Consider the following 25,310-nt stretch of genomic DNA (forward strand, 5'->3'; position numbering starts at 1 on the left):
CTCCTTTCTTTCGCTTTTTCTTGTTTTCCTTCCTCTGTTTATATTCTCCGTTTTTCCTTATTCCTTCGTTTATTCCTCTTTCTTTCCTCCTCCTCATCTTCCCTTCTTTATCTCTGTGCTTCCCTGATCATTTTTTACTCAATTCTTCTTCCTCCTTTCTTTCGCTTTTTCTTGTTTTCCTTCTTCCTCTGTTTATTCTCCGTTTTTCCCTCTTCCTCCCTTTATCCCTCTTTCTTTCCTCCTCCTCTCCTTCCCTTCTTTATCTCTGTGTTTCCCTGATCATTTTTTACTCAATTCTTCTTCCTCCTTTCTTTCGCTTTTTCTTGTTTTCCTTCCTCTGTTTATATTCTCCGTTTTTCCTTATTCCTTCATTTATTCCTCTTTCTTTCCTCCTCCTCTCCTTCCCTCCTTTATCTCTGTGCTTCCCTGATCATTTTTCACCCTATTCTTCTTCCTCCTTTAATCTTTCGCTTTTTCTTGTTTTCCTTCCTCTGTTCATATTCTCCGTTTTTCCTTATTCCTTCATTTATTCCTCTTTCTTTCCTCCTCCTCTCCTTCCCTTCTTTATCTCTGTGTTTCCCTGATCATTTTTTACTCAATTCTTCTTCCTCCTTTAATCTTTCGCTTTTTCTTGTTTTCCTTCCTCTGTTCATATTCTCCGTTTTTCCTTATTCCTTCATTTATTCCTCTTTCTTTCCTCCTCCTCTCCTTCCCTTCTTTATCTCTGTGTTTCCCTGATCATTTTTTACTCAATTCTTCTTCCTCCTTTCTTTCGCTTTTTCTTTTTTTCCTTCCTCTGTTTATATTCTCCGTTTTTCCTTATTCCTTCATTTATTCCTCTTTCTTTCCTCCTCCTCTCCTTCCCTTCTTTATCTCTGTGTTTCCCTGATCATTTTTTACTCAATTCTTCTTCCTCCTTTCTTTCGCTTTTTCTTTTTTTCCTTCCTCTGTTTATATTCTCCGTTTTTCCTTATTCCTTCATTTATTCCTCTTTCTTTCCTCCTCCTCTCCTTCCCTTCTTTATCTCTGTGCTTTCCTGATCATTTTTTACTCTGCTCTTCTTCCTCCTTTCTTTCGCATTTTCTTGTTTCCCTTCTTCCTCTGTTTCTCTGTTTTTTCCCTCTTCCTTCTTTTATTCCTCTTTCTTTCCTCCTCCTCTCCTTCCCTTCTTTATCTCTGTGTTTCCCTGATCATTTTTTACTCTGTTCTTCTTCCTCCTTTCTTTCGCATTTTCTTGTTTTCCTTCTTCCTCTGTTTATTCTCCGTTTTTCCTTATTCCTTCGTTTATTCCTCTTTCTTTCCTCCTCCTCTCCTTCCCTTCTTTATCTCTGTGCTTCCTTGATCATTTTTTACTCTATGCTTCTTCCTCCTTTCTTTCGCATTTTCTTGTTTTCCTACTTCCTCTGTTTATTCTCCGTTTTTCCTTATTCCTTCGTTTATTCCTCTTTCTTTCCTCCTCCTCCTCTTTTTTTCCTCTTATTCTTCCTTTCCTTCCTTTATTTATCCTCTTCCTCCTCTTTTTCTCCTTCCTTCCTTCCTTCTTTCTTTTTCCTCTTAATAATAATAATAATAATAATAATAATAATAATAATAATAATAATCCAACAGTCATTTATTTAACTTACATTTGACATTACTACAAGCGCCTACGTATAAATGTTTGTATAGAAATCATTACGTAAACCCTTCCTGCAGGCATGGAGTGTGTGGGAAAATGCAATATACAGACATACATCGTCGAGAATCAGCCCTTTCAACCTTATGCAAATACCTCATTCTACATTTTCCCGTTACGTACAATAGCTAGTGTATAGAAATCATTACATATAACCCTTCCTGCAAGCATGGAATGTATGGAAGAATGCAATGCAGACATACATCGTCCAGAATCAGCCCTTTCAACCTTATACAAACACCTCACTACATTTTCCCATTACATATAATAGTTAGTGTATAGAAATCATTGCATAAAGTCCTTCCTGAAAGCATGGAGTGAACGGGAGAATGCAATATAGATATACCTTATCGGCTCTGGACTTCCCGCAGCGTACCCATAAAACCCTATAAAACACTCAACATACATCGTCGAGAATCAGCCCTTTTGACATTATACAAACATCTCATTCTTTATTCTCGTTACGTATAAATTGTGTGTATAACCCTTCCTGCAAGCTTGGACTGTATGAGAGAATGCAATACAGACAAATCTTCAAAAATCTGCCCTTTCGACCTTATACAAACGTCTCGTTCTTCATTTTCCTGCTGTATGAATGCTTGTGTATAGAAATCATTACGTATAACCCTTCCTGCAAGCATGGAGTGTATGGGAGAATGCAATACAGACATACATCGTCGAGAATCAGCCCTTTCAACCTTATACGAACACCTCACTCTACATTTCCCGTTACGTATAATAGTTATAGAAATCATTGCGTAAAGCCCTTCCTAAACGCATGGAGTGTGGGGGAGAATGCAATACAGACATGCATCGTCGATAATGGGACCTTTCTATCTAATACAAACATCTTATCCTTCATTTTCCAGTTACGTGGACTTGCTTGTGTATAGAAATCATTACGTATAACCCTTCCTGCAATCATGGTGTAGGCCTATGGGAAAATGCAATGCAGACATACATCGTTGGCCCTGGAGGCCGTGGTCCCACAGCCTAATAGCCCAATAAAACGCTCAAGAAAACATACATCGTCGAGAATCAGCCCTTTTGACATTTTACAAACATCTCATTCTTTATTCTCCTGTTACGTAAAAATTTCAGTATGATAACCCTTCCTGCAAGCTCGGAGTGTATGGGAGAATACAATACAGACATACATCGTCGAGAATCAGCCCTTTCAACCTTAAACAAACACCTCACTCTTCATTTTCCTGTTACGTATAAATGTTTGTATAGAAATCATTAAGTATAACCCTTCCTGCAAGCATGGAATGTATGAAAGAATGCAATACAGACATATATCATCGAGAATGGGACCTTTCTACCTGATACAAACATCTCATTTTTCATTTTCCTGTTACGTATAAATGTTTGTATAGAAATCATTACGTATAACCCTTCCTGCAAGCATGGAATGTATGGAAGAATGCAATACAGACATATATCTTCGAGAATCAGCCCTTTCGACATCATACAAACATCTCGTTCTTCATTTTCCTGCTACGTATAAATGCTTGTGTATAGAAATCATTACGTATAACCCTTCCTGCAAGCATGGAGTGTACGGGAGAATGCAATACAGACATACATCGTCGATAATGGGACCTTTCTATCTAATACAAACATCTTATCCTTCATTTTCCTGTTACGTAGACTTGCTCGTGTATAGAAATCATTACGTATAACCCTTCCTGCAGGCATGGAGTGTATGGGAAAATGCAATACAGACGTACATCATCGGCTCTGGAGGTCGTGGTCCCACAGCCTATAACTAGCCCAATAGAGCACTCAAGAAAACATACATCGTCGAGAATCAGCCCTTTCGACATTATACAATCATCTAATTCTTTATTCTTGTTATGCATAAATTTCAGTATATATAACCCTTCCTGCAAGCTTGGAGTGTATGGGAGAATGTAATACAGACATATCTTTGACAATCAGCCCGTTCGACATTGTACAAACATCTCGTTCTTCATTTTCCTGCTACGTATAAATGCTTGTGTATAGAAATCATAATTAATAACCCTTCCTGCAAGCATGGAGTGTATGGGAGAATGCAATACAGACATACATCATAGAGAATCAGCCCTTTCGACCTTATACAAACATCTCGTTCTTCATTTTCCTGCTACGTATAAATGCTTGTGTATAGGAATCATTTTGTATAACCCTTCCTGCAAGCATGGAGTGTACGGGAGAATGCAATACAGACATACATCGTCGAGAATCAGCCCTTTCGACATTATACAAACACCTCATTCTTCATTCTCCTGTTACATATAAATTTCAGTATGTATAACCCTTCCTGCAAGCTTGGAGTGTATGGGAGAATGCAATACAGACATACATCTTCAAGAATCAGCCCTTTCAACATTATACAAACATCTCGTTCTTCATTTTCATGCTACGTACAAATGCTTGTGTATAGAAATCATTACGTATAACCCTTCCTGCAAGCATGGAGTGTGTGGAAGAATGCAATACAGACATATATCGTCGAGAATCAGCCCTTTCGATCTTATACAAATATCTCATTATTCTCGTAACATAAATTTCAGTATGTATAACCCTTCCTGCAAGCATGGAGTGTGTGGAAGAATGCAATACAGACATACATCGTCGAGAATCAGCCCTTTCAACCTTATAAAACACCTCACTCTACATTTTCTCGTTATGTATAAGTGTATAGAAATCATTGCGTAAAGCCCTTCCTGAAAGCATGGAGTGTGTGGGAAAATGCTATGCAGACATACATCATCAATAATGGGACCTTTCTATCTAATACAAACATCTTATCCTTCATTTTCCTGTTACGTAGACTTGTTTGTGTATAGAAATCATTACGTATGACCCTTCCTGCAGGCATGGAGTGTAGGCCTATGGGAAAATGCAATGCAGACATACATCGCCGGTTCTGGAGGCCGTGGTCCCACAGCCTAACTAGCCCAATAAAACACTAAAGAAAACATACATCGTCGAGAATCAGCCCTTTCGACATTATACAAACATCTCATTCTTTATTCTCCTGTTACGTATAAATTTCAGCATGTATAACCCTTCCTGCAAGCTCGGAGTGTATGAGAGAATGTAATACAGACATATATATACGAAATCAGCCCTTTCGACATTATACAAACATCTCAATCTTTCTCTTGTTATGCATAAATTTCAGTATGTATAACCCTTCTTGCAAGCTTGGAGTGTATGGGAGAATGCAATACACATACATCTTCAAGAATCAGCCCATTCGACATTATACAAACACCTCATTCTTTATTCTCGTTACGTATAAATTTCAGCATGTATAACCCTTCCTGCAAGCATGGAGTGTATGGGAGAACGCAAAACATACATACATCGTCGAGAATCAGCCCTCTCAACCTTATACAAACACCTCACTACATTTTCCCATTACATATAATAGTTAGTGTATAGAAATCATTGCATAAAGCCCTTCCTGCAAGCATGGAGTGTACGGGAGAATGCAACATAGACATACATCATCGGCTCTGGAGGTCGTGGTCCCACAGCCTATAACTAGCCACATGAAACTCAAGAAAACATAGGTACATCGTTGAGAATCAGCCCTTTTGACATTATACAAACATCTTATTCTTTAATCTCCTGTTATGCATAAATTTCAGTATGTATAACCCTTACTGCAAGCATGGAGTGTATGGAAAAATGCAATAGACATACATCTTCATGAATCAGCCCTTTCGACATTATACAAACATCTCATTCTTTATTTTCCTGCTACGTATAAATGCTTGTGTATAGAAATCAATACGTATAACCCTTCCTGCAAGCATGGAGTGTATGGGAGAATGCAATACAGACATACATCATCGGCTCTGGAGGTTGTGGTCCCACAGCCTATAACTAGCCAAATGAAACACTCAAGAAAACATACATCGTCAAGAATCAGCCATTTCAACATATAAACATCTCATTCTTTATTCTCCTGCTCCACATAAATTTAAATATCTATAACCCTTCCTGCAAGCTTGGAGTGTATGGGAGAATGCAATACGGACATATATCGTCGAGATGGGCTGGGCTGACCATCAGGCCCCATCAGGAAGAAGCCTTGGGCCGACCATCAGGATCCACCGGGAAGAAGCCTACCAGCGCAATAGGCCACGACATAAAAATATAAATAAATAAAAATAAAACTTTCCTGCATGCATGGAGTGTATGGGAGAATGCAATACAGACATGCATCAAGAATCAATCCTTTCGACCTTATACAAACACCTCATTCACAATAGACATACATCGTCGAGAATCAGCCGTCAACCTTATACAGCCATCTCAATCTTTATTTTCTTGTTACATATATTAGTTTGTTTATAGAAATCACTACGTGTAACCCTCACTGTAAGCTTGGAGTGTAGATATGGGAGAATCCAAGACAGACATACAGCTTCAAGAATCAGCCCTTTCAAAACTCAACAAACATCTTTATTCTTCATTTTCCTGTTATGTGTATTAGTTTGTGTATACAAATTACATATAACCCTTCCTGCAAGCTTGGAGTGTATGGAAAAATGCAATAAAGACATACATCTTCGAAAATCATGATCAGCCCTTTCAACCCTATACAAATCTTGTTCTTTGTCTTCCTGTTATGTACATTAGTTTGTGTATAGAAATCATTATGTGTAACCCTTCCTGCAAGCATGAAGTGTATGGGATAATGCATGAGACATATACATCAAGAATTAGCCCTTTTGACTTAAAACAAACATCTTATTCTTCGTCTTCCTGTTGCGTATAATTGCTCGTGTATAGAAATCATTACGTGTAGCCCTTACTGCAGACATACAACCTTACGTCATCAAGAATTGGCCCTCTGGAAACGGACGAAGGCATTCTAATCAACCATTTTTCCTGTTACGTACAGGTGAACAGAAATCATTACGTACAACCTGTACTGCGGACATTCAACCATACATCGTCGAGGATCAGCCCTCTCAACCGTATATGTGTGTGTCTCTGTATGGGTGAGACACTGTATAACGGGGTGTATGGTACTGTGTGTGCATTCGTGTGTTGACTTTATTTCCACACCACCTTGATTTGAGGTAAAAGTCATGGTGCGTTTTTTTCAAGAGGTGTCCCCTGTAGGCCTAATCCTCTTATCCTTGGTCAGGAAATTAATTGCTCGGGTCACTGCTGCAGCCCAAGGAGCAACAACGTAAGTGGATTTTATTTACAGACTCTTGCCTGATCTATGCTTCTCTTAAATGGAGATATTGAAGTTGGGGTGGATTAAAGTTCTGGGCAGTACACGCGTAGCAATAGCCGGAGCAGCATTGCGGGTTATTGCGATAGAGGAAGCGGAAACGAATGAGCGAGTAGCAGGAAAAATTATCATGCAGAAACCATATATAGTTGTTTGTTACAATACTCAAATCCATGGAAATTGTAAACAGCCGAAGCAGCAAAAATTGTCATGCAGAAACCATATATAATTGTTTCAATACTCAAATCCGTGGAAATTGTAAATAGCCGAAGCAGCAAAAATTGTCATGCAGAAACCATGTATAATTGTTTGTTTCAATACTCAAATCCGTGGAAATTGTAAACAGCCGAAGCAGCAAAAATTGTCATGCAGAAACCATAGTTGTTGTTAATATAGCAGCAGCAGCAAAAGGGTTAATGTGGATAGTTGAAGGTGTTAGATTTGCCATGCAGAAGCTGAAGATGTTGTTATATATATATATAGCATAGTACATATACATAAAAATATAACCCAATACCTTATCCTTAAAATATATCCTTTTGCGTAAAAATATCGCTTCGTCCATACCCTTAAATATTATCCCTCGGTACATACGTAAATATATACCTTAACACACACACTTAAATATTTTCCCATGCAGATGTTGTTAATACCCATACGTATTTTCCCATAACGCGTACTCAAAATATATCCCAATGGTAGATACGGAAATACATAGATTAGTACACACACTTACGAATATCTAACTCAATACATTGCGCTTAGAATATACGTAAATATATCGCTTCGTACATACACTTAGATATAACCCAGTACCTTACGCTTAAAATATATCGCTTCGTACATACACTTGCAAATATAAAACCCGGGATGTTGCGTTTAAATATTACATTACGCTTAGAATGTACGTAAATATATCGCTTCATACATACACTTATAGATATAACCCGGTAACTTAAGCTTAAAATATATCGCGTAGTACATACACTTACAAATATATAACCTGGGATGTTACGTTTAAATATATCGCCTTTGCAGATGCGTAAACATATCACATAGTACGTACATGCACATAAAAATAAAACCCGGTATATTACACTGTGAAATATTCCTTGCAACACACCCAGAACGTAATATAGCCTCGGTACACATTTTTTTTTTTTTTTTTAAACAGACAGCTAAAAAAGCCCACTAGTTGCTGCTCCTAAAAAGAATCCAAAGAGGTGGCCAAAAGATGCCCTGTGCCTAAATCTATGACCTCGGAATGCATTTTAAATTTATATGTAGCCTGAATCTTTCCTCTTGATGCTGCGATTCCTGTGTGATGTGTGACAGCCTTTTTCCTTCTCTTCTTCTTTCTTCTTTTCTTGGTTGTCCTGGAAGAAAAGGGAGGTTAGTGGTCAGTTTCATAATTTTCCTTTCTTTTTTTCCTTACTTTCTATTCTATTTCTTCTTTTCTTTCCTTCCCTTCCTATCCCTTCTTTCCTTTCCTTCCTATCCCTTCTCTTTCCATTTCCTTCCCTACTCTCCTAATTCCTTCCTTTCCCTTCTCTTTCCTTTCCTACCCTTCTCTTTCCATTTCCTTCCCTACTCTCCTACTTCCTTCCTTTTCACTTCTCTTTCCTTTCTTTCCCTTCTCATTCCCTTCCTAATTCCTCCCTTTCCTTCCCTTCCTATTCCTTCCCTTCTCTCCCATAATCCTATCTAGTGAAGTAGCTTTGAACACAACAAAAGCAATCAGTCGCTATACCTCTGCCAGGCATGTGAAGATACTGTTGTCAAGGCTCCATCCAGCACACCAGATACCATTGTCAAGGCTCCATCCAGCACACCAGATACCGTTGTCAAGGCTCCATCCAGCACACCCGATACCGTTGTCAAGTCTCCATCCAGCACACCACCTCTCCACACAGCCTCCTCCTCCACTCTTCTTCCGCCTCTCCACCGCCCTGAAAGAAAGTCCATTGTCAGTCGGATGAAAGTTGACAATTTCTAGATAATAATGGTTGTGTTTTTATAAGTATTGTCGCCTCAGTTTGCCTGTTTGAAAAGCCTCTCGTGGGGCTTTTCATGGACTGCTTTATGATGCTGGTGATAGTTTGAGATGACATCTGCAACTTGAACGAGAGAGAGAGAGCGAGAGAGAGAGAGAGAGAGAGAGAGAGAGAGATTATCCTCACCTAAAAATATAAGTGAATAAAAAATGAATAAGAGATTGACCTCACCTTCCTCTTCCTCATTCTCCTCCACCTCTTGTGGTCCTCGCCCCTTGCTGGCCGCTGTCTTGGTGACCTCACAGGGAAGTCGATAATGGGAGGGGGAAAAAAAAGAAAAAAAAAAAAGGGGGAGGGGGAAAGAAAAAAATAAAAATTAGTCAACGTCCTACAACACAAAGGGAGATATACTCAATATCATATGACAGTCGTAGGGCAAGATAAAGTCCCGGTCACACTGTGCAGACTCCGGGCCACGAGAACCCAGCGACTTGGGGTACATGAGGTCTTGGGAGGGAAATTTTGATGTAAAAGTGTCGCAAATCGTAAAAGATGGGGGCATAAAAGTCGATGTCAGCACAATGTGAACAGGGCTTAAGAAAGGACGTGTACAGCCACATCATCAGTCATCTCTCGTACTTCTACTACCATCTCTGTGACATGTGCACCTCTGGAGATCCAGTTCCCAATCCGGCGTGTGACAAACAACCCAGACAGTGAGTCAGACCACCCTAGCCAGCCAGCAGACGCCAAAGACGACTGTGGAGGTGTCGGCGCAGCCCTCCCCACCTTAGGGCGCCGCCGCTGCCTTACATGAGTCCCTTCACCCCGTGCCGGGTGTTACGACGTCGGGACAGTATGACGATTCACCTTCCTACCGACGGACAGGGACAGCACCAGCAGGCATACTTCACTCACAATCATGGGGGAGGTTGAGTAGAAGGTGGGGTTTGAGAGGAAAGTAAAAAGTTTTGAAAGGAAGGCAAAGATGAGAGTGTCATGGTGAGGTACTTAACTTAGTGATGCTGAGCTCCTGTTCCTGGTTCCCCTGCCATGGTTTTCAGGGCAGCCATTGGTGCTGTGGAGGGCAGCAACACACAGCACCTGAGGAGGGAAGGGAGTGTCACACCAATACCAGGCTACCAACTCTGCCAGAAAGCATCATTTACATAGATATTCAGACCACACAGAGCCTATGGTCCAGTCACATTGATCGAGGTGGGGTGTATTTTTTATTTATTTATTTTTTTTTTTTTACGTCGCGACCTATTGTGCCGGTAGGCTTCTTCCCGGTGGGGCCTGATGGTCGGCCCAAGGCTTCTTCCCGGTGGGGCCTGATGGTTGGCCCAGCCCGTTCTGGCGCAGGCGAGTGTTTATAGTGGCGCCATCTTGCATTATTAGATTAATTAATTAATTAGATCGATTAATTAATTAGACCTGAGCGGATTCAAATTAAATTTAATGCCACCAAGACTTTGCATTTCTATTTCTTATTGAATATCAACTTGAATAGAACACCTAGTTTATGTATTAATGATGAAAACCTTTGCCTCCTGCCTAAAACTTGACCTCCATCACGAAGTGCATCGACACCTCTCCACCTGAAATTGACCTCTCTTGACCACTCTTTACTTTTCTGTTTTACAGGTGCAGTGATTAAAAGAAAAATTCAACCCTTTCTTTCTGTTGCCCTATGCTGTAAAAAATAAATAAATAGACAAAAAAAGGATAAAGAAAAGAAGAAAATGAATGTCACCCAAAAAAAGACCACTAGGAAAGCCTTGTACAAAAAATGAAAAAAATATAAATAAAATAAAATAAATAAAAGAAGCCTTTAAATTCAAGCAATTATATATATACACATGAAGGTTAGTTGCTAAATTCAGTCCATATTTCCAAGTACTACATAGATCCTAAAGTATCAAACTGTAGTGAGTAATGAGTCTCCACCGCCCTGAAAGAAAGTCCATTGTCAGTCGGATAAAAGTTGATAATTTCAAGATAATAATGCTTGTGTTTTTATAAGTATTGTCGCCTCAGTTTGCCTGTTTGAAAAGCCTCTCGTGGGGCTTTTCATGGACTGCTTTATGATGCTGGTGATAGTTTGAGATGACCTCTGCACCTTTAACGAGAGAGAGAGAGAGAGAGAGAGAGAGAGAGAGAGAGAGAGAGAGAGAGAGAGAGAGAGAGAGAGAGAGATTATCCTCACCTAAAAATATAAGTGAATAAAAAATGAATAAGAGATTGACCTCACCTTCCTCTTCCTCATTCTCCTCCACCTCTTGTGGTCCTCGTCCCTGGCTGGCCGCTGTCTTGGTGACCTCACAGGGAAGTCGATAATGGGAGGGGGAAAAAAAAGAAAAAAAAAAAAAGGGGGAGGGGGAAAGAAAAAAATAAAAATTAGTCAACGTCCTACAACACAAAGGGAGATATACTCAATATCATATGACAGTCGTAGGGCAAGATAAAGTCCCGGTCACACTGTGCAGACTCCGGGCCACGAGAACCCAGCGACTTGGGGTACATGAGGTCTTGGGAGGGAAATTTTGATGTAAAAGTGTCGCAAATCGTAAAAGATGGGGGCATAAAAGTCGATGTCAGCACAATGTGAACAGGGCTTAAGAAAGGACGTGTACAGCCACATCATCAGTCATCTCTCGTACTTCTACTACCATCTCTGTGACATGTGCACCTCTGGAGATCCAGTTCCCAATCCGGCGTGTGACAAACAACCCAGACAGTGAGTCAGACCACCCTAGCCAGCCAGCAGACGCCAAAGGCGACTGTGGAGGTGTCGGCGCAGCCCTCCCCACCTTAGGGCGCCGCCGCTGCCTTACATGAGTCCCTTCACCCCGTGCCGGGTGTTACGACGTCGGGACAGTATGACGATTCACCTTCCTACCGACGGACAGGGACAGCACCAGCAGGCATACTTCACTCACAATCATGGGGGAGGTTGAGTAGAAGGTGGGGTTTGAGAGGGAAGTAAAAAGTTTTGAAAGGAAGGCAAAGATGAGAGTGTCATGGTGAGGTACTTAACTTAGTGATGCTGAGCTCCTGTTCCTGGTTCCCCTGCCGTGGTTTTCAGGGCAGCCATTGGTGCTGTGGAGGGCAGCAACACACAGCACCTGAGGAGGGAAGGGAGTGTCACACCAATACCAGGCTACCAACTCTGCCAGAAAGCATCATTTACATAGATATTCAGACCACACAGAGCCTATGGTCCAGTCACATTGATCGAGGTGGGGTGTATTTTTTTTTTTATTTATTTTTTTTTTTTTACGTCGCGACCTATTGTGCCGGTAGGCTTCTTCCCGGTGGGGCCTGATGATCGGCCCAGGGCTTCTTCCCGGTGGGGCCTGATGGTTGGCCCAGCCCGTTCTGGCGCAGGCGAGTGTTTATAGTGGCGCCATCTTGCATTATTAGATTAATTAATTAATTATTGATTAATTAGACCTGAGCGGATTCAGATTAAATTTAATGCCACCAAGACTTTGCATTTCTATTTCTTATTGAATATCAACTTGAATAGAACACCTAGTTTATATATTAATGATGAAAACCTTTGCCTCCTGCCTAAAACTTGACCTCTATCACGAAGTGCATCGACACCTCTCCACCTGAAATTGACCTCTCTTGACCACTCTTTACTTTTCTGTTTTACAGGTGCAGTGACTAAAAGAAAAATTCAACACTTTCTTTCTGTTGCCCTATGCTGTAAAATATAAATAAATAGACGAAAAAAAGATAAAGAAAAGAAGAAAATGAATGTCACCAAAAAAAAGACCACCAGGAAAGCCTTGTACAGAAAATGAAAAAAATATAAATAAAATAAAAGAAATAAAAGAAGCCTTTAAATTCAAGCAATTATATATATACACATGAAGGTTAGTTGCTAAATTCAATCCATATTTCCAAGTACTACATAGATCCTAAAGTATCAAACTGTAGTGAGTAATGAGTTTGAGTCACACTTTGTTGTAATGTAATACCACTGCATGTATGGAAGATGTTACTGAAATGTATTAGTGGTATAGCAGGAAATGTATCAGTGGTATGGTATAAAATGTATTAGTGGTATAGTAGGGAATGTATTAATGGTATAGTAGGGAATGTATTAAGTGGTATGGTATGAAATGTATTAGTGGTATGGTATGAAATGTATCAGTGGTATGGTATGAAATGTATTATAATGGTATAGTAGGAAATCTATTAATGGTATAGTAGGAAATGTATTAGTGGTATAGTAGGAAATGTATTAGTGGTATGGTAGGAAATGTATTAGTGGTATAGTAGGAAATGTATTAGTGGTATGGTAGGAAATGTATTAGTGGTATAGTAGGAAATGTATTAGTGGTATGGTAGGAAATGTATTAGTGGTATGGTAGGAAATGTATTAGTGGTATAGTAGGAAATGTATTAGTGGTATAGTAGGAAATGTATTAGTGGTATGGTAGGAAATGTATTAATGGTATAGTAGGAAATGTATTAGTGGTATAGCAGGAAATGTATTAGTGGTATAGTAGGAAATGTATTAGTGGTATAGTAGGGAATGTATTAGTGGTATAGTAGGAAATGTATTAGTGGTATGGTAGGAAATGTATTAGTGGTATAGTAGGAAATGTATTAGTGGTATGGTAGGGAATGTATTAATGGTATAGTAGGAAATGTATTAGTGGTATAGTAGGAAATGTATTAGTGGTATAGTAGGGAATGTATTAGTGGTATAGTAGGAAATGTATTAGTGGTATAGTAGGAAATGTATTAGTGGTATAGTAGGAAATGTATTAGTGGTATAGTAGGGAATGTATTAGTGGTATAGTAGGGAATGTATTAGTGGTATAGTAGGAAATGTATTAGTGGTATGGTAGGAAATGTATTAGTGGTATAGTAGGAAATGTATTAGTGGTATGGTAGGGAATGTATTAGTGGTATAGTAGGAAATGTATTAGTGGTATAGTAGGGAATGTATTAGTGGTATAGTATGAAATGTATTAGTGGTATAGTAGGAAATGTATTAGTGGTATAGTAGGAAATGTATTAGTGGTATAGTAGGGAATGTATTAGTGGTATAGTAGGGAATGTATTAGTGGTATAGTAGGAAATGTATTAGTGGTATAGTAGGAAATGTATTAGTGGTATAGCAGGAAATGTATTAGTGGTATAGTAGGAAATGTATTAGTGGTATGGTAGGAAATGTATTAGTGGTATGGTAGGAAATATATTAGCGGTATGGTAGTAGTAGCTCATAACTGTAGTAAATTATAGTTCTTTTCATAATAAATTAAAACATCAATACAAAAACAAAGTGCTTATTTTCCTATCCATAATAAACTTAAGGCTTAAAAAAAAAAAATAAAGTTTGAAGAAATATTTGTTCATTATGAAAGGAAATTACAAAACAATTAGTGTTAATAGCACAAAAACTGTGCTAGATCGACGATGCGTGACCCTCCAACACCCCCCAACAATTTATATTATGCAACTAGGGGTCTAAAATGGAAAATGCTGAAAAATCATGATGGCGCCACTATAAACACTTGCCTGCGCCACAATGGGCTGGGGCCTACCATCAGGCCCTACTATGAAGGCCTACTGGCGCCACAAGCCAAGACATAAATAAATAAATAAATAAATAAATAAATAAAAAAAAGCTGACTTTGTCTATAATGCCATGTTGTAGGGTTCATCAGGGCTAACAAATATTATTATCCAATGTCATGTCTGCAATGCATGGGTAAGCCAGGAAAAGAACTTGAAGAGAACTAGATGGCCAATCTGTTGATCGTCAATAAAAATTTCCTCATCTATATGGGAGTTAGATAGTATACCCACAGACAAGATAATTAAATATACTATAATAATAATAATAGATAACAATGATAATAATAATTGCACCTGTCATAAAATAAACTATCATATTTCTAAAGCCACTCCTTCAACTTAATATGTCAGCAACCTATTGCCAATCCTTTATAGTTTGTTACCATGACTGAATAAATACAACATACTTTTAGACTACACGCTAACTGTACTTAATATATCTGGTCACCATGCTGCATTCGAACTTTAATGTGACTTCCGCTCCAGAGTTTCTTTGGAGAGCTGCTCAGTGTTTGGAGACTTTCTAAGATAATTTGGACGTTTTCAAGTAGGTGGCAGGACCCGCACAGGTCTCTTAACCAGGTAGCAGCGACGGGCCATATTTGTGGCTTTACCATGTAGCAGCGATGGGCCAAATTTGTGCCATGATTTAAACCCCCCAAAAATAGATGACACATGAACTGATTACAAATGCTTTGATATATATTATGAAATGGTTTGTGTGTGTGAAGATTTTTTCCTGTTTTTCTCACTTTGGGGGACCATTAAGAAACATCATCCCCGCTGATACCTGGTTAAAAAGTCGCAGTTTTGCTGACCACTGCACTATATGGCTACTCTACCCAAACCTCAATCAACCTTAACTTCTGTGACTGGTCAGGACGAGCACCGTGGGGCAGCATGGGCCAAGCAAGTCATACATAATGGCAGCCACCAAATAAAATTAGCCTGCACCACTAATGGCTTGGGGTTGTCCATTAGACCCCTCAAGAAAGCTTACCAGCAACACACACACACACACACACACACACACAATAAATAAAAATAAACAAGTATAAAAGTAAAATAAATAAATAAAATAAAAGATAAATAAATAAAACTAAGAGCTGCAGCAGCACCCCCCCCCCCCCTCCGACTTGCAGGCCTAGCTTCATAATGCAACAGCAGGTCAACACACACTTACCATTTAGCGAGCCGCCCTGAAGCAATACTCCATCTTAGTTCACGTGCCGGGTGCCCGACACCTGTGGAGGAAGAAGAAACAGAAGAGTTAGACGCAGGTGTTTGGCAGGTACTAACAAAATATCAATTAACGCCTCAATACACGTCACACGCCTCCACGCCCGTCACATCAACACCTGTAGACGCAACACAGCACCGTAACAGCTATATATAGGTTGTCACATAAGCAGATGAACGTGTGGCACTGCGTAACACTACACACCCGTCACTGTCAAGCCTCCACACCCGTCACATTAACACCTATAGACGCAACATAGCACACCATCAGAGCATCGTAACACAGCTGATTAGTCTGCCACTCAAGCAGATAACGTTTGGCACTGCGTAACACTGAACACACGTCCGTCACTGCCAAGTCTCACAGCCGGTTACTTCACACAGCACCGTAACATATATATAGTTTCTCACGTAAGCAGAGATAATAACGTGTGGCATTCTCTGGCACTGCGTAACACTGCACACGTCCGTCACTGCCAAGCCTCACAGCCGGTCACTTCACACAGCACCGTAACATATATATAGTTTCTCACGTAAGCAGAGATAATAACGTGTGGCATTCTCTGGCACTGCGTAACACTGCATACGTCCGTCACTGCCAAGCCACACCGCCGTCACAAAAAATGTTAAAAAAAAATGGCGGGAAGTCCCCCCCTTGTAACCCAAACTAATTTCCCTTAAAACCGTATTGCAAGCACTTTCACCCTTCTATATTTTAGCTTACCTTAATTATGTTCTATTGCAGCCATGATAACCGGGGGGGGGAGGGGCTGTAGGGGGTATTTAGGCGAAATTAAGAGGAGCGACTGAACACACGTCCTCCTCTGATGGAAGTCGCCCCGGGACTGAACCTAAAATGGCGGCCGCGGCAAGCTTCTCTGCCTCGCTTCCCTCCTTTTTCACAGTGGTGCCAGATTTTTTGCTTCATACCCTCCTTCTGACCTGTAATTATATCCCAAACCCATCAATAATTAATGATCTCAAAGCGAAATATAATTAAATGTTGTTAATGTGGCGTGGACGGTAGTTTTTGGCTTATAAATCGGCAAATATGAAATGCGGACCGCGGCCATTTGACACCGCCGCGCGCCATGATAGTTCCTTCAATTACTTTATAAATGATCTCAGACGGGAATGAGTTATAAATAAATTAGTCTAAATATATGATAATAAAAGTAATGACCGTAAAAGAATAAAACCCTTAGAAAATATAAAAACCCGCGAAACAAGAACCATCCGGCCATGTGCAGGCTTGCCAAATCAACTTATTCTAGGCCTTAAAACGCAAAATTTAGGCTCTTTTCTCAGGTGTTAGGCCTAAATAACTTCACTTTATCTTAAAATACAAAATCTGACTCAATTTTGACCTGTTTTTCACTATGCTTGACCTGTTTTTGACCCACAGACAGGGGTGCCACATCGCCCTGGCGTCGTATTTTTTTACTATGGTTATTATTTTATCATTATTTCATTCTCTGTCCTTCCTTTCTTTATCTCTGTGCTTCCCTGATCATTTTTTACTCAATTCTTCTTCCTCCTTTCTTTCGCTTTTTCTTGTTTTCCTTCCTCTGTTTATTTTCTCCGTTTTTCCTTATTCCTTCATTTATTCCTCTTTCTTTCCTCCTCCTCTCCTTCCCTTCTTTATCTCTGTGTTTCCCTGATCATTTTTTACTCAATTCTTCTTCCTCCTTTCTTTCGGTTTTTCTTGTTTTCCTTCCTCTGTTTATTTTCTCCGTTTTTCCTTATTCCTTCATTTATTCCTCTTTCTTTCCTCCTCCTCTCCTTCCCTTCTTTATCTCTGTGTTTCCCTGATCATTTTTTACTCAATTCTTCTTCCTCCTTTCTTTCGCTTTTTCTTGTTTTCCTTCCTCTGTTTATATTCTCCGTTTTTCCTTATTCCTTCATTTATTCCTCTTTCTTTCCTCCTCCTCTCCTTCCCTTCTTTATCTCTGTGTTTCCCTGATCATTTTTTACTCAATTCTTCTTCCTCCTTTCTTTCGCTTTTTCTTTTTTTCCTTCCTCTGTTTATATTCTCCGTTTTTCCTTATTCCTTCATTTATTCCTCTTTCTTTCCTCCTCCTCTCCTTCCCTTCTTTATCTCTGTGTTTCCCTGATCATTTTTTACTCAATTCTTCTTCCTCCTTTCTTTCGCTTTTTCTTGTTTTCCTTCCTCTGTTTATATTCTCCGTTTTTCCTTATTCCTTCATTTATTCCTCTTTCTTTCCTCCTCCTCTCCTTCCCTTCTTTATCTCTGTGTTTCCCTGATCATTTTTTACTCAATTCTTCTTCCTCCTTTCTTTCGCTTTTTCTTGTTTTCCTTCCTCTGTTTATATTCTCCGTTTTTCCTTATTCCTTCATTCCTCTTTCTTTCCTCCTCCTCTCCTTCCCTTCTTTATCTCTGTGCTTTCCTGATCATTTTTTACTCTGCTCTTCTTCCTCCTTTCTTTCGCATTTTCTTGTTTCCCTTCTTCCTCTGTTTCTGTTTTTTCCCTCTTCCTTCTTTTATTCCTCTTTCTTTCCTCCTCCTCTCCTTCCCTTCTTTATCTCTGTGTTTCCCTGATCATTTTTTACTCTGTTCTTCTTCCTCCTTTCTTTCGCATTTTCTTGTTTTCCTTCTTCCTCTGTTTATTCTCCGTTTTTCCTTATTCCTTCGTTTATTCCTCTTTCTTTCCTCCTCCTCTCCTTCCCTTCTTTATCTCTGTGCTTCCTTGATCATTTTTTACTCTATGCTTCTTCCTCCTTTCTTTCGCATTTTCTTGTTTTCCTACTTCCTCTGTTTATTCTCCGTTTTTCCTTGTTCCTTCGTTTATTCCTCTTTCTTTCCTCCTCCTCCTCTTTTTTTCCTCTTATTCTTCCTTTCCTTCCTTTATTTATCCTCTTCCTCCTCTTTTTCTCCTTCCTTCCTTCCTTCTTTCTTTTTCCTCTTAATAATAATAATAATAATAATAATAATAATAATAATAATCCAACAGTCATTTATTTAACTTACATTTGACATTACTACAAGCGCCTACGTATAAATGTTTGTATAGAAATCATTACGTAAACCCTTCCTGCAGGCATGGAGTGTGTGGGAAAATGCAATATACAGACATACATCGTCGAGAATCAGCCCTTTCAACCTTATGCAAATACCTCACTCTACATTTTCCCGTTACGTACAATAGCTAGTGTATAGAAATCATTACATATAACCCTTCCTGCAAGCATGGAATGTATGGAAGAATGCAATGCAGACATACATCGTCCAGAATCAGCCCTTTCAACCTTATACAAACACCTCACTACATTTTCCCATTACATATAATAGTTAGTGTATAGAAATCATTGCATAAAGTCCTTCCTGAAAGCATGGAGTGAACGGGAGAATGCAATATAGATATACATTATCGGCTCTGGACTTCCCGCAGCGTAGCTACCCATAAAACCCTATAAAACACTCAACATACATCGTCGAGAATCAGCCCTTTTGACATTATACAAACATCTCATTCTTTATTCTCGTTACGTATAAATTGTGTGTATAACCCTTCCTGCAAGCTTGGACTGTATGAGAGAATGCAATACAGACATAAATCTTCAAAAATCTGCCCTTTCGACCTTATACAAACGTCTCGTTCTTCATTTTCCTGCTGTATGAATGCTTGTGTATAGAAATCATTACGTATAACCCTTCCTGCAAGCATGGAGTGTATGGGAGAATGCAATACATACATACATCGTCGAGAATCAGCCCTTTCAACCTTATACGAACACCTCGTTCTACATTTCCCGTTACGTATAATAGTTATAGAAATCATTGCGTAAAGCCCTTTCTAAAAGCATGGAGTGTGGGGGTGAATGAAATTCAGAGATGCATCGTCGATAATGGGAGCTTTCTATCTAATACAAACATGTTATCCTTCATTTTCCAGTTACGTGGACTTGCTTGTGTATAGAAATCATTACGTATAACCCTTCCTGCAAGCATGGACTGTATGGGAATGCAATACAGACATACATCGTCGAGAATCAGCCCTTTCGACATTATACAAACATCTCATTCTTCATTCTCCTGTTACGTATAAATTTGTGTATAGAAATCATTATGTATAACCCTTCTTGCAAGCTTGGAGTGTATGGGAGAATGCAATACAGACATACATCTTCAAGAATCAGCCCTTTCAACATTATACAAACATCTCGATCGTTCTTCATTTTCATGCTACGTACAAATGCTTGTGTATAGAAATCATTACGTATAACCCTTCCTGCAAGCATGGAGTGTGTGGAAGAATGCAATACAGACATATATCGTCGAGAATCAGCCCTTTCGATCTTATACAAATATCTCATTCTTTATTCTCGTAACATAAATTTCAGTATGTATAACCCTTCCTGCAAGCATGGAGTGTGTGGAAGAATGCAATACAGACATACATCGTCGAGAATCAGCCCTTTCAACCTTATAAAACACCTCACTCTACATTTTCTCGTTAAGTACAATAGTGTATAGAAATCATTGCGTAAAGCCCTTCCTGAAAGCATGGAGTGTGTGGGAATATGCTATGCAGACATACATCATCAATAATGGGACCTTTCTATCTAATACAAACATCTTATCCTTCATTTTCCTGTTACGTAGACTTGCTTGTGTATAGAAATCATTACGTATAACCCTTCCTGCAGGCATGGAGTGTAGGCCTATGGGAAAATGCAAAGCAGACATACATCGTCGGTTCTGGAGGCCGTGGTCCCACAGCCTAACTAGCCCAATAAAACACTCAAGAAAACATACATCGTCGAGAATCAGCCCTTTCGACATTATACAAACATCTCATTCTTTATTCTCCTGTTACGTATAAATTTGAGCATGTATAACCCTTCCTGCAAGTTCGGAGTGTATGAGAGAATGTAATACAGACATATATCTACGAAATCAGCCCTTTCGACATTATACAAACATCTCAATCTTTATTCTCTTGTTATGCATAAATTTCAGTATGTATAACCCTTCTTGCAAGCTTGGAGTGTATGGGAGAATGCAATACACATACATCTTCAAGAATCAGCCCTTTCGACATTATACAAACACCTCATTCTTTTATTTCAGTATGTATAACCCTTCCTGCAAGCATGGAGTGTATGGGAGAATGCAAAACATACATACATCGTCGAGAATCAGCCCTTTCAACCTTATACAAACACCTCACTACATTTTCCCATTACATATAATAGTTAGTGTATAGAAATCATTGCATAAAGCCCTTCCTGAAAGCATGGAGTGTATGGGAGAATGCAATATAGACATACATCGTCGGCTCTGGAGGTCGTGGTCCCACAGCCTATAACTAGCCGCATAAAACTCAAGAAAACATAGGTACATCGTTGAGAATCAGCCCTTTTGACATTATACAAACATCTTATTCTTTAATCTCCTGTTATGCATAAATTTCAGTATGTATAACCCTTACTGCAAGCATGGAGTGTATGGAAAAATGCAATACAGACATACATCTTCAAGAATCATCCCTTTCGACATTATACAAACATCTCATTCTTTGTTCTCCCGTTACGTATAAATTTCAGCATGTATAACCCCTCCTGCAAGCATGGAATGTAAGGGAGAATGTAATACAGACATATATCTTCGAGAATCAACCCTTTCGACATTATACAAACATCTCGTTCTTCATTTTCCTGCTACGTATAAATGCTTGTGTATAGAAATCAATACGTATAACCCTTCCTGCAAGCATGGAGTGTATGGGAGAATGCAATACAGACATACATCATCGGCTCTGGAGGTCGTGGTCCCACAGCCTATAACTAGCCCAATGAAACACTCGAGAAAACATACATCGTCGAGAATTAGCCATTTCAACATTATATAAACATCTCATTCTTTATTCTCCTGCTCCGCATAAATTTAAATATCTATAACCCTTCCTGCAAGCTTGAAGTGTATGGGAGAATGCAATACGGACATATATCGTCGAGATGGGCTGGGGTGACCATCAGGCCCCACCAGGAAGAAGCCTTGGGCCGACCATCAGGATCCACTGGGAAGAAGCCTACCAGCGCAATAGGCCACGACATAAAAATATAAATAAATAAAAATAAAACTTTCCTGCAAGCATGGAGTGTATGGGAGAATGCAATACAGACATACATCAATAATCAATCCTTTCGACCTTATACAAACACCTCATTCACAATACAGACATACATCGTCGAGAATCGGCCCTGTCAACCTTATACAGCCATCTCAATCTTTATTTTCTTGTTACATATATTAGTTTGTGTATAGAAATCACGTGTAACTCTCACTGTAAGCTTGGAGTGTAGATATGGGAGAATCCAAGACAGACATATAGCTTCAAGAATCAGCCCTTTCAAAATTCAACAAACATCTTTATTCTTCATTTTCCTGTTATGTGTATTAGTTTGTGTGTAGAAATTACATATAACCCTTCCTGCAAGCTTGGAGTGTATGGATAAATGCAATAAAGACATACATCTTCGAAAAATGGTTGATCAGCCCTTTCAACCCTATACAAATCTTGTTCTTCTTCTTCCTGTTATTAGTTTGAGTATAGAAATCATTATGTGTAACCCTTCCTGCAAGCATGGAGTGTATGGGATAATGCATTATACATATATATCATCAAGAATCAGCCCTTTTGACCTTAAACAAACATTCTTCGTCTTCCTCTTACGTATAACTGCTCGTGTATAGAAATCATTACGTGTAGCCCTTACTGCAGACATACAACCTTACGTCATCAAGAATTGGCCCTCTGGAAATGGACCAAGGCATTCTAATCAACCATTTTTCCTGTTACGTACAGGTGAACAGAAATCATTACGTACAACCTGTACTGCGGACATTCAACCATACATCATCGAGGATCAGCCCTCTCAACCGTGTGTGTGTGTGTCCCTGTATGGGTGAGACACTGTATAACGGGGTGTATGGTACTGTGTGTGCATTCGTGTGTTGACTTTATTTCCACACCACCTTGATTTGAGGTAAAAGTCATGGTGCGTTTTTTTCAAGAGGTGTCCCCTGTAGGCCTAATCCTCTTATCCTTGGTCAGGAAATTAATTGCTCGGGTCACTGCTGCAGCCCAAGGAGCAACAACGCAAGTGGATTTTATTTACAGACTCTTGCCTGGTCTATGCTTCTCTTAAATGGAGATATTGAAGTTGGGGTGGATTAAAGTTCTGGGCAGTACACGCGTAGTAATAGCCGGAGCAGCATTGCGGGTTATTGCGATAGAGGAAGCGGAAACGAATGAGCGAATAGCAGCAAAAATTATCATGCAGAAACCATATATAGTTGTTTGTTACAATACTCAAATCCATGGAAATTGTAAACAGCCGAAGCAGCAAAAATTGTCATGCAGAAACCATATATAATTGTTTGTTTCAATACTCAAATCCGTGGAAATTGTAAATAGCCGAAGCAGCAAAAATTGTCATGCAGAAACCATGTATAATTGTTTGTTTCAATACTCAAATCCGTGGAAATTGTAAATAGCCAAAGCAGCGAAAATTGTCATGCAGAAACCATAGTTGTTGTTAATATAGCAGCAGCAGCAAAAGGGTTAATGTGGATAGTCGAAGAGGATGTTAGATTTGCCATGCAGAAGCCAAAGATGTTGTTATATATATAGCATAGTACATATACGTAGAAATATAACCCAATACCTTATCCTTAAAATATATCCTTTTGTGTAAATATATCGCTTCGACCATACCCTTAAATATTATCCCTCGGTACATACGTAAATATATACCTTAACACATACACTTAAATATTTTCCCATGCAGATGTTGTTAATAGCCATACGTATTTTCCCATAGCACGTACTCAAAATATATCCCAATGGTAGATACGGAAATACATAGATTAGTACACACACTTACGAATATCTAACTCAATACATTGCGCTTAGAATATACGTAAATATATCGCTTCGTACATACACTTACAGATATAACCCAGTACCTTGGGCTTAAAATATATCGCTTCATACATACACTTGCAAATATATAACCCGGGATGTTGCGTTTAAATATTACATTACGCTTAGAATGTACGTAAATATATCGCTTCATACATACTTATAGATATAACCCGGTAACTTAAGCTTAAAATATATCGCTTAGTACATACACTTACAAATATATAACCCGGGATGTTACGTTTAAATATATCGCCTTCGCAGATGCGTAAACATATCACATAGTACATACATGCACGTAAAAATATAACCCGGTATATTACACGGTGAAATATTCCTTGCAACACACCCAGAACATAATATAGCCTTGGTACACATTTTATTTTCTTTAAACAGAGGAGACAGCTAAAAAAAAAAAAAAAAAAAAAAAAAACAAAGCCCGCTAGTTGCTGCTCCTAAAAAGAATCCAAAGAGGTGGCCAAAAGATGCCCTGTGCCTAAATCTATGACCTCGGAATGCATTTTAAATTTATATGTAGCCTGAATCTTTCCTCTTGATGCTGCGATTCCTGTGTGATGTGTGACAGCCTTTTTCTCTTCTGTCTTTTTCCTTCTCTTCTTCTTTCTTCTTTTCTTGGTTGTCCTGGAAGAAAAGGGAGGTTAGTGGTCAGTTTCATAATTTTCCTTTCTTTTTTTCCTTACTTTCTATTCTATTTCTTCTTTTCTTTCCTTCCCATCCCTTCCTATCCCTTCTTTCCTTTCCTTCCTATCCCTTCTCTTTCCATTTCCTTCCCTAATCTCCTAATTCCTTCCTTTCCCTTCTCTTTCCTTTCCTACCCTTCTTTTTCCTTTCTTTCCCTTCTCATTCCCTTCCTAATTCCTCCCTTTCCTTCCCTTCCTATTCCTTCCTTTCCTATTCCTTCCCTTCTCTCCCATAATCCTATCTAGTGAAGCAGCTTTGAACACAACGAAAGCAATCAGTCGCTATACCTCTGCCAGGCGTGTGAAGATACTGTTGTCAAGGCTCCATCCAGCACACCAGATACCATTGCCAAGGCTCCATCCAGCACACCAGATACCGTTGTCAAGTCTCCATCCAGCACACCACCACTCCACACAGCCTCCTCCTCCACTCTTCTTCCGCCTCTCCACCGCCCTGAAAGAAAGTCCATTGTCAGTCGGATAAAAGTTGACAATTTCTAGATAATAATGGTTGTGTTTTTATAAGTATTGTCGCCTCAGTTTGCCTGTTTGAAGTCTCTCGTGGGGCTTTTCATGGACTGCTTTATGATACTGGTGAGAGTTTGAGATGACCTCTGCACCTTGAACAAGAGAGAGAGAGAGAGAGAGAGAGAGAGAGAGAGAGATTATCCTCACCTAAAAATATAAGTGAATAAAAAATGAGTAAGAGATTGACCTCACCTTCCTCTTCCTCATTCTCCTCCACCTCTTGTGGTCCTCGTCCCTGGCTGGCCGCTGTCTTGGTGACCTCACAGGGAAGTCGATAATGGGAGGGGGAAAAAAAATAAAAAAAAAGGGGGAGGGGGAAAAAAAATAAAAATTAGTCAACGTCCTACAACACAAAGGGAGATATACTCA

General features: G+C 39.3%; 1 non-coding gene across 50 annotated transcripts in view; it reads right to left on the bottom strand.

Moving 5' to 3' along the window:
* Positions 1 to 1,604: 1,604 nt before the first annotated feature.
* Positions 1,605 to 25,310, bottom strand: part of LOC126982067 (uncharacterized) — a 30,592-nt gene continuing 6,886 nt past the window's right edge. For 12 of the 50 annotated variants that reach the window (XR_007734482.1, XR_007734484.1, XR_007734481.1 and 9 more), the window contains 4 exons: positions 25,134 to 25,191; positions 24,702 to 24,867; positions 20,340 to 24,354; positions 1,605 to 4,448 (listed from right to left, as the gene is read on the bottom strand). This is a non-coding gene — a transcript (uncharacterized LOC126982067). Of the gene's footprint in view, positions 4,449 to 4,920; positions 5,060 to 5,606; positions 5,923 to 6,811; positions 8,303 to 8,676; positions 8,876 to 9,151; positions 9,210 to 9,559; positions 10,025 to 11,174; positions 11,233 to 11,612; positions 12,049 to 20,339; positions 24,355 to 24,701; positions 24,868 to 25,133; positions 25,201 to 25,310 lie in introns of those variants that run through there. The other 38 variants (XR_007734493.1, XR_007734489.1, XR_007734486.1 and 35 more) reach the window with 23 other exon arrangements.

The sequence above is a fragment of the Eriocheir sinensis genome, chromosome 50 (assembly GCF_024679095.1).
Source record: "Eriocheir sinensis breed Jianghai 21 chromosome 50, ASM2467909v1, whole genome shotgun sequence".
NCBI lineage: Eukaryota > Metazoa > Arthropoda > Malacostraca > Decapoda > Varunidae > Eriocheir > Eriocheir sinensis.